We start from the raw sequence: 10,442 nt of genomic DNA, 5'->3' as shown, positions 1-10,442 counted from the left end.
AGATATGGGGTATGGTGGTGATCAAGATGTTGGTATGGGGCATAACGGTGATCAGGATGTTGGTACAGTGTATAGCGGTGATCAAGATGCTGGTATGAAAGTGATCAGGGTGCTGGTGTGGTGATTATGAAATATTATGAAACATGAAACTGCTTCCCTGCTCAGTGCTGTCTCTCTCTCTCACCTCGATCTAGCATGCTGCCATGAAGCCACTTGCCTGCCGCTATTCAAGCTGTCTAGGCAGTGGCGTCTCCAGCTTTCATATTTAGGGGGGCACAGGGAGAAAAGTAGGGGGGCCAATTATAAAACGCAATATATATATATTTCAAGTATAGAATGCACTCCAGCGGTCTTGTTAGAAGCAGAGATGTTAGCTGAAGATTGCAGCTGCAAGCGGCCATTTAGATTTAGAGTGTAATTGTTATTTCAATGTTGGGCATTGTGCCCATTAGTGCTTTTTTTTAAACCCTGCAAAATAAAAAAAATAATGTGTTACTTTGCAGCACATACTACCACAGAAGAAGAAAGAAGAAATACCGGGTTCATGTACTCCAGCTGTCTGATTGGCCGTGCTGGGTTGATGTCACTCCACCGCACACAAAGCTGTGAAGCGATGCACTCTGAAGGAACGGTATATCAGTGCCATGTGCCGGTGACGTCACCGCCTGCATGCAGCGTGAATATCTCCTAAAAACATGCAGGTTTAGGAGATATTCACTGTACCTACAGGTAAGCCTTATGATGGGCTTACCTGTAGGTACAAGTGCCAAAAAAGGTTTACTTCCACTTGTTGTGGAAAATTCTATAAATGTATGTTGTCAGATGTCCCCCCAGTGTCGGTTTTGCTGTAACGCGCTCAGGTGAGCGAATGCACGCATACAGACGTTGGTGGAAGGCCATTGGGGCAAACACCTTTTCATGGAAACAGCAGATCTGCGAGCTCCTTTTAGGGACGTTAATTTATGCCTCAGCAAGGGACTGGCCACTTCTTGCCGACTGCATTAAATGACCCCAAGTGGACAGATCTGCGTACCTGGAAACTGTAGGATAACTATACGATCATTATGGTTATCTGATCCATGATTTAGTATGGTTTGCAACATTGGCTTTGGTTTGGTTTGCACACGGCTCTGGGTAGCCATGCTTCCTGATTCCTTTTTGTCTCACAGAGCATGCAGACTGCCCGCAGCCGTCTGCACAAACCACTACTAAGCATTGTTTGAATCACATGTCTGTGATTGGTTCTTTTGAATGTATACACCATGTCTGATTGGCTGTTTTGTAAAGCCACCACCTTCTTTTGTTACTCAAATTGACATAAATAAAGAGAGAAGGGGCTTGAAGTCAAAGGAGTGATGACTGAGAGCTGAATGGAATGAGAACAGGCTGGTGTGAGGTCTCTTGCTTGTATGAATGGCAGAGAATGATGGTGAGTGAATCTATTTAGCTTAATTATGGATTATTTCATTAAGATGAATAAGACACAAGATATCTGTCTGTCTGCTTTGCAAACAGCCAGAATTTCTACGACACACTTTAAGGGCTGCAAAGAAGCCAGAGAGCTATTTAACCAGTTCCCGACCCCCGCATGTACATATACGTCCACAATATGGCACGTACAGGCACATGGGCATACACGTACGTCCTTGCCTATTAGCGGGTGGGGGGTCCGATCGGGACCCCCCCTCTACATGCGGAGGTCGGGTCCGCTCGGGGAGCGATCCGGGACCACGGCGCGGCTATTTGTTTATAGCCGCTCCGTCGCGATCGCTCCCCGGAGCTGAAGAACGGGGAGAGCCGTATGTAAACACGGCTTCCCCGTCCTTCACTATGGCGGCGCATCGATCCCGTCATTCCCTTTATAGGGAAGACACGATCGATGACGTCATTCCTACAGCCACACCCCCCTACAGTTGTAAACACATACTAGGTGCACCTGTGGTTAACTCCCAAACTGCAACTGTCATTTTCACAATAAACAATGCAATTTAAATGCATTTTTTGCTGTGAAAATGACAATGGTCCCAAAAATGTGTCAAATTGTCCGAAGTGTCCGCCATAATGTCGCAGTCACGAAAAAAATTGCTGATCGCCGCCATTAGTAGTAAAAAAAAAAAAATAATAAAAATGCAATAAAACTATCCCCTATTTTGTAAACACTATAAATTTTGCGCAAACCAATCGATAAACGCTTATTGCGATTTTTTTTTACTAAAAATAGGTAGAAGAATACGTATCGGCCTAAACTGAGGAAAAAAAATGTTTTTAATATATGTTTTTGGGGGATATTTATTACAGCAAAAAGTTAAAAATATTGCATTTTTTTCAAAATAGTCGCTCTATTTTTGTTTATAGCGCAAAAACTAAAAACCGCAGATGTGATCAAATACCACCAAAAGAAAGCTCTATTTGTGGGGGGAAAAAGGACGCCAATTTTGTTTGGGAGCCACGTCGCACGACCGCGCAATTGTCTGTTAAAGCGACGCAGTCCCGAACTGTAAAAACACCTTGGGTCTTTAGGCTGCATATTGGTCCGGGGCTTAACTGGTTAAAGAATCAGTCATACTTTGTCCCATGCCAACACCAGAAGCTCTCCCAGACCACTTCCTTGTTTGTACCACAAACAACTCCTCTTCTCATATCAATCTGCCAATGATGACAGCCCTGAGTCCCAGCAGGCTACTATAGACTAAGTGTCAGGAGATGCAAGATTGCTCTGCAGACCACAGATAGTTCCTGACACCCCTCCACCATTGCTTATTAGCTAGAAAAAGTATAATACTGCCTCTCACTATGGTGCATGGGTGTTGCTAGGATTGTGAAATACCTAGGGAACACAAACATTTTTAAAATGTAAGCACTTTGCATGCCCACTAAGAATGTTGGTATGCTGAGACAACACCCGACAGTGGGAGTGGCCTAAGAGAAATAGGTTAAATAGAATCCGATAAATGTGCATAGAAACTAAAGTGCTTAGTGTAATTCACTAAAAGATTTAAAAAAAAATGATAACATGGAGAAAACAGCACACTGCATTACGTGTGAATGAACAAACACTTTGAGAAATACCTAAATATTAAATAGATGTGCTGATTCGTGCCGATTGCATTCTGTGCAAAATTTATTAAAGTGTTGAGTGCAAACAAAGTGATGCATACATAACTAAAAAAAAGTGAATAAAGTTGAAACCATCAGATTAAATTCATGTATGCATTACAAACAAAAGCGGATCTCCTGATGGCTATTAGCTGTCATTTCATTGTTCCTCCACCAAAAATAAAGTGACATGTGCAATAAAACAAAAGTTCACCTGTATATTTAAGATCTTTACACCCACTTTGGTGCGCCACCACCACCACATCTGTGAGCATACAGGGCGCTGCCAGAGGCTGCTGCCACAATTCATAGGCCCAAACACACTTGATTGTAATCTGGCAGCACCACCCCACTCTGACTGGCTCCAAATGAATAAACTACATTACAATTTTTAAAGGTTTGCCAACTGACATCATCACATGGTAGCTGCAGTCATAATATATGCATGGAAAATAAATCCTACCATAGTGCATAAACCCTTTCAAAGATTATTTATTTGAAAGTTCAAGTATTACACTTTCAGATTTCAGTACAAATAAATAGCCCCTGCCCTCACCTATAACTGACCTTTGCAGCAAGGAGCACATGGAAGGGCAACGCATGCAAAACAAAACCAAAGATATTCCCAGATCAACTTACTGACCAGCCTGCTAACCAATCAAATTATTCTGTCTAATAGTGTGCGTTAAAAGCCGGCGTTTAGTCAGCACACATTTGCATGCGTAAGCTACAGAGCCGATCAAGGCATCCTATTTTCTGTAGTCCTAGCTCTAAATTTTGAGAGCCTCCACAGAAACTTCCAACCAGTAATAGGCTTACACCCAGAGGCGGCTCTAGGCTTTGTGAGGCCTTAGGCAAAACGTAGACATGAGGCCCCACTCTCGCCCATAATGGGGAAAAAAATTCAAGCGGAATTTTTTTTTTTTTTATAAATCGCCTATATTAAGAGCCTTAAATACTATGAACTATGAATTCATCATTTCTAAAATGTTTTCTTACCAATTATTCTCTAATCAAATATCATTAAACATAGGGTGGATATTTATATATATATAATTTTTTTTATTACACCCACACAAATATAGATACAATTTGTGCAGCTGCTACTAGCAATGTGTAACTATAACAAAAGTCAAAACCATATTTCTACATTTACATGAAGTTCAGGTTAATATAACCCAACACAGAGTTCCCCCTTACACCAGAGTCTGCAGGATTCCCCCTTAAAGCGCAAGGGGAAATTTGAGGGAATGCTGCAGACTGGTGTAAAGGGGAACTCTGATGTAAGGTGGGCTCTGGTGACCAAAGATCACCTTATATGAGTGCACAGCATTCTCATTTACATCAGAGTTCCCCTTTACATCAGGGTCCACAGAGTGTGCAGGCATGATACAGGAGATGGTCAGAGACTGTGCGCGCATGATACAGGAGCGGACATGATACAGGAGATGGTTATAGACTGTGCGGACATGGACATGCAATGTGGTGCCAGGACAAGGTCATCCAGTGCCCAGGGCGAAGTTGACAAACTGCACCTCCTCACCCGCTCCCCAGGTGGAGTAGGGGCTGGGGTGCAGTTTGTGGCGACATGTGCAGTTTAATAGAAGTACGTATTTTATTTTGCAATAAAGCTATGGGCCAACAGTGATGTAGAAAAAAATTATCAGTGCGAGGAAAAAAGCCTGTGTGTGTTGTGTCACTAGAATGAAATAGATGCCCCTGTGTCTGTGGTGTCTAATGCGGAGTCCCGGCTGTTGATTGGATAGATTGATAGCAGCAGCTGTCAATCAAATTCAATAATGTGCCTAAATGGCGGGCCGGCATTTGTATCTATAAACGCAAATGCTGGACTCAGGAGCACGCCCGCAAGATAACCCCTCAGGAGAGTGCTTCTCCTAGTGGGGTTGTCTGATGCGGGGAGGAACCGCCGAGGGACCCCAGAAGATGTGGATTAGGGCCACTCTGTGCAAACGAGCTGCACAGTGGAGGTAAGTATAACATGTTTGTATTATGTATGTGTTATTTTTAAATAACAATCGCTTTAAGGCCTCATTCACACAGGCGGACTCCGTCGCTACGGAGTCCGCCTGCTCCCGCCAGCTCAGCGGGAGATCTGTCCGCAGATCTCCGCTGAGCCGACGGATGACAAGCTCCTCTCTGCTCACTGAGCGGGGAGGGGCTTGTCGGGCACCGCTGTCTCCTATGGAGCAATCTGATGAAAACGGACAGCATGTCCATTTTCATTAGATCTTATCCGATCCGCATGGATGGATGGGGACGCGTTTTTAGCGGATCGGGTCGGATGTCAGCGGACATGTCTCCGCTGACATCCGACGCTCCATAGGGATGCATGGAGAAACTGAACGGTCCGTCCGTGTGAATGAGGCCTAAAGGGCTCTGTGTGGCTGTGATTGGGGATTGGCGCAATCAGAGCGAGAAGGCAGCTCTGGTGCTAAATCTTGTGTTCCATTGCCAGCCTAAAATTCTTCTAAGATTTCTTGTAATATATTAGCAGCTACATTCTGTTATCCTAAAATGATTGATAATGTGTCACTGCAGAAATGTTTTTTACATTTATAACTGAATAGGACACTGATCACAGGCTTGGATCTTAATTCTAGTAGACCCTCAGAAAACATGCCTTTAGTAAATGTCCAGTGAAGTTTTATGATCCTGGGAAGTAGTGAAGTTTTCCTGGTCTGTGATCTTGTCAGAGTTGCAGGATACTGATAATTTACCAGTAATCTGCAAGCACTCACTGCAGACTGACACACACAGGACGTTTTACACCAAACCTGCTTGATCTGAAAATAGATTAGCAGCTTCCATGGACTGAATGCAGAGCTTGTGAGCTGATCTGGGGACTCGGGGGAGAGCTCATGTAACTGCTGGGCTGGACAGTGATCGGTGCTGCAGAGTGTGCAGTGTGATGAACTCTCTCTGGCTGCTCCACCCACCTCTGCTGCTGCTGCTCACTGTGCAAGCTCCGACCCAGCCACTCAAACCCAGGAGGATCGTCCTTCTAATATGGGTATTCGTGTGGCTGCAGCTACGGATAGAAGGCACACAGTGTGCACAACCTCAGCTCAGTCAGGTCTTCTTTTGCACTGAATAAGCATAGAGTGCAGCTCGCAATCCAGCCCCCCCTCCTTCCAGCACTGGTGTCGGCTTTCGGAGAAGGCTAGGTCATGAGCTGTTCTCAGTGTGAGGAGGATTTTACAGCCGGTGATCTGACATGCTGGTTCCAGCTATCGTGGAAGTTCCAGCGCATGCGCGAACTGATGCGCTGAGATGGTTCCAGCCATCGGGAAAGTTCCTTCAAGCACTGCGCAGGTGCAAACTTGCTGACGGAAATCCCCGAACGGCGGCCAGCATCCAGGGCGACGTGGATAGTGAGGTAAGTGGCCAGTCGGCCTCACGTCCTCGCTGCGCTCGGACGGCTCGCTTCGCTCGCTCGGCCTCCTGGCTCTTTTTTTAACATCCTCCAATCCACGGGGATGTTAAAGAATGAGCCTGGATGCCGGGCGAGGTTCGGGGATTTCCGTCGGGAAGTTTGCGCCTGCGCAGTCAGTGGAGGAACTTCCCCCATAGGGGAACATTCAGGACAAGTCACCGGCACGCCTGGAACCTTCATAGCTTTACCCGCTCGGGACACTGACCAGGCACATTGCCTTTCACACATTCGGCAAAGTAGGCGGGTGCGAGGCCTTAGGCCTTTGCCTAATTAGAGAGCCTCTGCTTACACCACAGACAATCCACAAAGTGCACACCACTCTGGACATCACTGCTTCAGCTCTGCCCCTCCGCTAAAGCCTGCTGTCAGCTGTCACAGAGCTGGTCCAGGCTCTGCAGGAATAATAACCAGTGGTTCAGGGGACAATAAACCCATGGCTCAAATGCCTATTTTTTTGCCTCCTTACTGCAAATGTACTGAGCCCTTACATTGGTGGTATATGTATTTAGTGGCATATATATTTATCAGATTAGTTAAAAAGAACTTTATGGTAACATGATGAGAGAGAGGGAAAGTTCACTTTACTTAGATTGAGATTGACTCCAAACCAGGGCTCAATCACACTAGTGGTTAGGGGATTGGAAATGTCTTCAATTGAGACACATTTTTACCACCCCCAACTCCTACCCTTTTAGCTGCATAGGCAGCAGCTGGAGTTGTTCACATGCTGTGGTTTGGATGTTTTTTTGTCATGGTGGGAACCTGTGGCTTCTGGCAGGAGCTACCACCCACTGAAAACAGCCCATTCAAGTGAAAGGAGATGCTCTGCAATGCACACAGTTGTGGTGCACTAGTGTGGGGTTCAAGGAGATAAAGCAGGCGGGGAGGAGGTGATAGAACACCTTCTCATCACCCGTCTAATGTTTTCTAAAAAGCAATCTAAATGTTGATTGCTCTTCAGAGGGCAAAACAAGTGTGCATGAGCCAAAATGGTTTAAAGATGGAGCTAGGAAAGGGACAGAATGCACAGATCTCATGGATTTCTCCCTATCACAGAAGTCTCTGCAATAAACATGATTCTTGCTGATATAAATCAATGTATGAGGTGTGTGTGTGTTCTGTTGTCTGATGCTGAGGATCTAACAGCCTGATAATTACACCATACATAACTTATAAGAGTATGTCTTCCCCTTGTCCTGTCCTCCTCTGGAGAACACTGCTGTCTGTCTGTACTGAACGCAAACCTATCACTCTACAAGCTGCTGCACAACCTTCTTCTCCCCTCCATGAAGAATGCATTAAAAAAAGACTCACATGGGAGTTGGAGAGCTGGGACGTCTAGCTTCTTCTTTTTCCTCTGGAGCTGCCTGAAATCAAAACAAGGCAGCAGCAGAAGTGGGAGGGATTGTAGCAAAGGCACAGCATGATTGGATAATAGCAGGTGCTTCCAGGATCCCTCCCCCTTATGCTGCACAGGAATGAGAACCTGTAGCAACTGACATGCTGTTTGCCAATCTCTGGACACACAGGGGCAGGCTGAGGGGCGGGAGTGTCGCTGGTAGCAGCACACCCAAATATCTTTCAGAGGCAGCTGCTGAAAGGGTGCTATATGAAATTATGGGGGAGCTACAGCACCTACCTGTATCAGTGCCTCATTTTAGTGTCTCCTAACAGTGCTCATGAATGCCATCTGCTTACTGCTTTCCAGCAGGGATCTGAGCTGAGAGCGTCTCTAGGGTTGCCACCTTTTCTTCAAGCCCCTTTCACACTGGCTTTCTGATCAGGCCTGTCAGTTTTTCAGGCGGACCTGATCGGAGCCTTCATTCACCTCTATGGAGCGGCAGATAATATCGGAAACATGTTCGCTAACACCTGCCGCTATGTAAACCGATTCTGTCCGTGAAATCCAGACGGATGGTGACCCTATTTTCCATCCGTCTAGCAGATCGGATGAAAATGGAGAACAGAGCTCTGACAGGTCCATCTCTGCAGTGAGCGGAGACAGACCTGTCACCTGCCTGCTCAGTGGAGATCAGAAGATCGATCCCCCGTTAAGCAAAATGGAGTCTGCTGGCAGGATCTCCCGTGTGAAAGATCCCACTAGCATATGGCACTGTACCATTACTTAAAGCGGAGATCCCACATAAACAAAAACATTTTGTAAAAGCCAGCAGCTACAAAATACTGCAGCTGCTGACTTTTAATAAATGGACACTTACCTGTCCTGGGTGCCCCGCGATGTCGGCATCCAAAGCCGAGCAATCGCTTGTCTCTCGGCTGCTCCCGCCACCTTCCTCTGTGAGGGAATCAGGAAGTAAAGCATTGCGGCTTCACTGCCCGGCTCTCTAATGCACATGCACAAATCTTGCTGCACATCCTTACTGGTCCCCGCTCTCTTCTGGGACCTGTGTATTTCCCAGAAGGCAGCTGGGGGAGGATGGGAAGGGGCGTGACTCCCGTGGGAGTCTAGTCCCAGAAGTGGGTGCAGATACCTGTATAATACAGGTATCTGCACCCCCTCCCCCCTGAAAGGTGCCAAATGTGACCCCGGAGGGGGGGAGGGTTCCGAAAAGCGGAGGTTCCCTTTTTGTGTGGACCTCCGCTTTAACTCAACCCATTTAACTGAATGGGGCTGTGCAACAACTGTGTGCAATGCACAATAGCTACAGCATAGTGGCATGGGATTTTAGGGGTTAAAAAGAGGTGGTGAGGAAAAAACATAATGCTTCTTCACCACCTGTCACATACTTCTAAGAAATAATCCACTGTGGATTACTCTTCAGAGTGCTCTGCGACTTTGTTTACACTTGTGGTTGGGGGACAGTAAAAAATAGAGAGGCACACGCAGCAGTCACAATTCTTTACATCACAGTGTGGCAAAAATTTAGGCCAGATGTACAACTTACGGCGATCCACGAACGTACGTGCGTGCGCCGCGCGTATCTCCCTCATTTGCATAGGAAATCAATGGAAGCGCCAGATGCGTCCAGCGTATAAATGCGCCTGGGTTGGAAAGTTACGTCGGTCGGAAGAAGCATATTTTCAGGCGTATCTAGTTCTGTGGATACGGCACATAGTTACGCCACGCATCTCGAGATACGCCGACGTAAGTGCTTTGTGGAACTGGGCCTAGGTGTTTGCACTATACAATCTCTGATTGCTCAGTTTCAAAAACAATCTTACTTAAAAAGGAAAAGCCTAATCCTGCTATTAGATTAAAGATTAACACACACCCCCACTATCACCAGTCACCCTTCAAACGTAAAGACAATTTTCATTACACACTTCGAACTTCAGACCCTGAACCAATTGTTCAGCCATGTCCTTACAGGTCTTGGCAGCATCTTGTGCCCCCAGCTCCTGCAGCAGGAGCTTCGCCCTTTCAGTCAGAGTCTGTGATACTAGAGACCCAGCCAAGACCGGTCTCAGCGGGGTCCCTAAAGGCAGGAGCCCCTGCCACGGACAACGTGGCGGCTTTGCTCCATCTGGACACTGGAGGGTCCACAGGAGGAGAGACCCACCTTCTTACAAAGGGGTTGCAAAGCATTCATGGACAGCAAAATAACATTCTGCTGTGTAACAATAAATTGACCAAATAAGGAACACATTTGTAGTGCGCTGCGGTTTGCGGAACCCAAAAGGGACCGGTACCTCTGGTACCTCCGCCAAAACCACAAACCGTTTAGTTTCATGAAATGTTGGTATGCAAGGCAGGCACACTACCACTGAGCTATAAGCTCTAACCGCAGAAAATAAGAGCTCCAATAAATTACTTGTCAGCAGATGACCCTGAAGCAGAGTCATCCTCACCCTCCGCGTGGGTTAAGCCTGCATCCTCTGACACCACAGAACCAGAGCCAGACGCAATAGCCGGGCATGGCCCAGTGTCAGA

Source organism: Rana temporaria, chromosome 12, assembly GCF_905171775.1.
Source record: "Rana temporaria chromosome 12, aRanTem1.1, whole genome shotgun sequence".
Classification (NCBI taxonomy): domain Eukaryota; kingdom Metazoa; phylum Chordata; class Amphibia; order Anura; family Ranidae; genus Rana; species Rana temporaria.
This window is presented reverse-complemented; position numbering follows the sequence as displayed.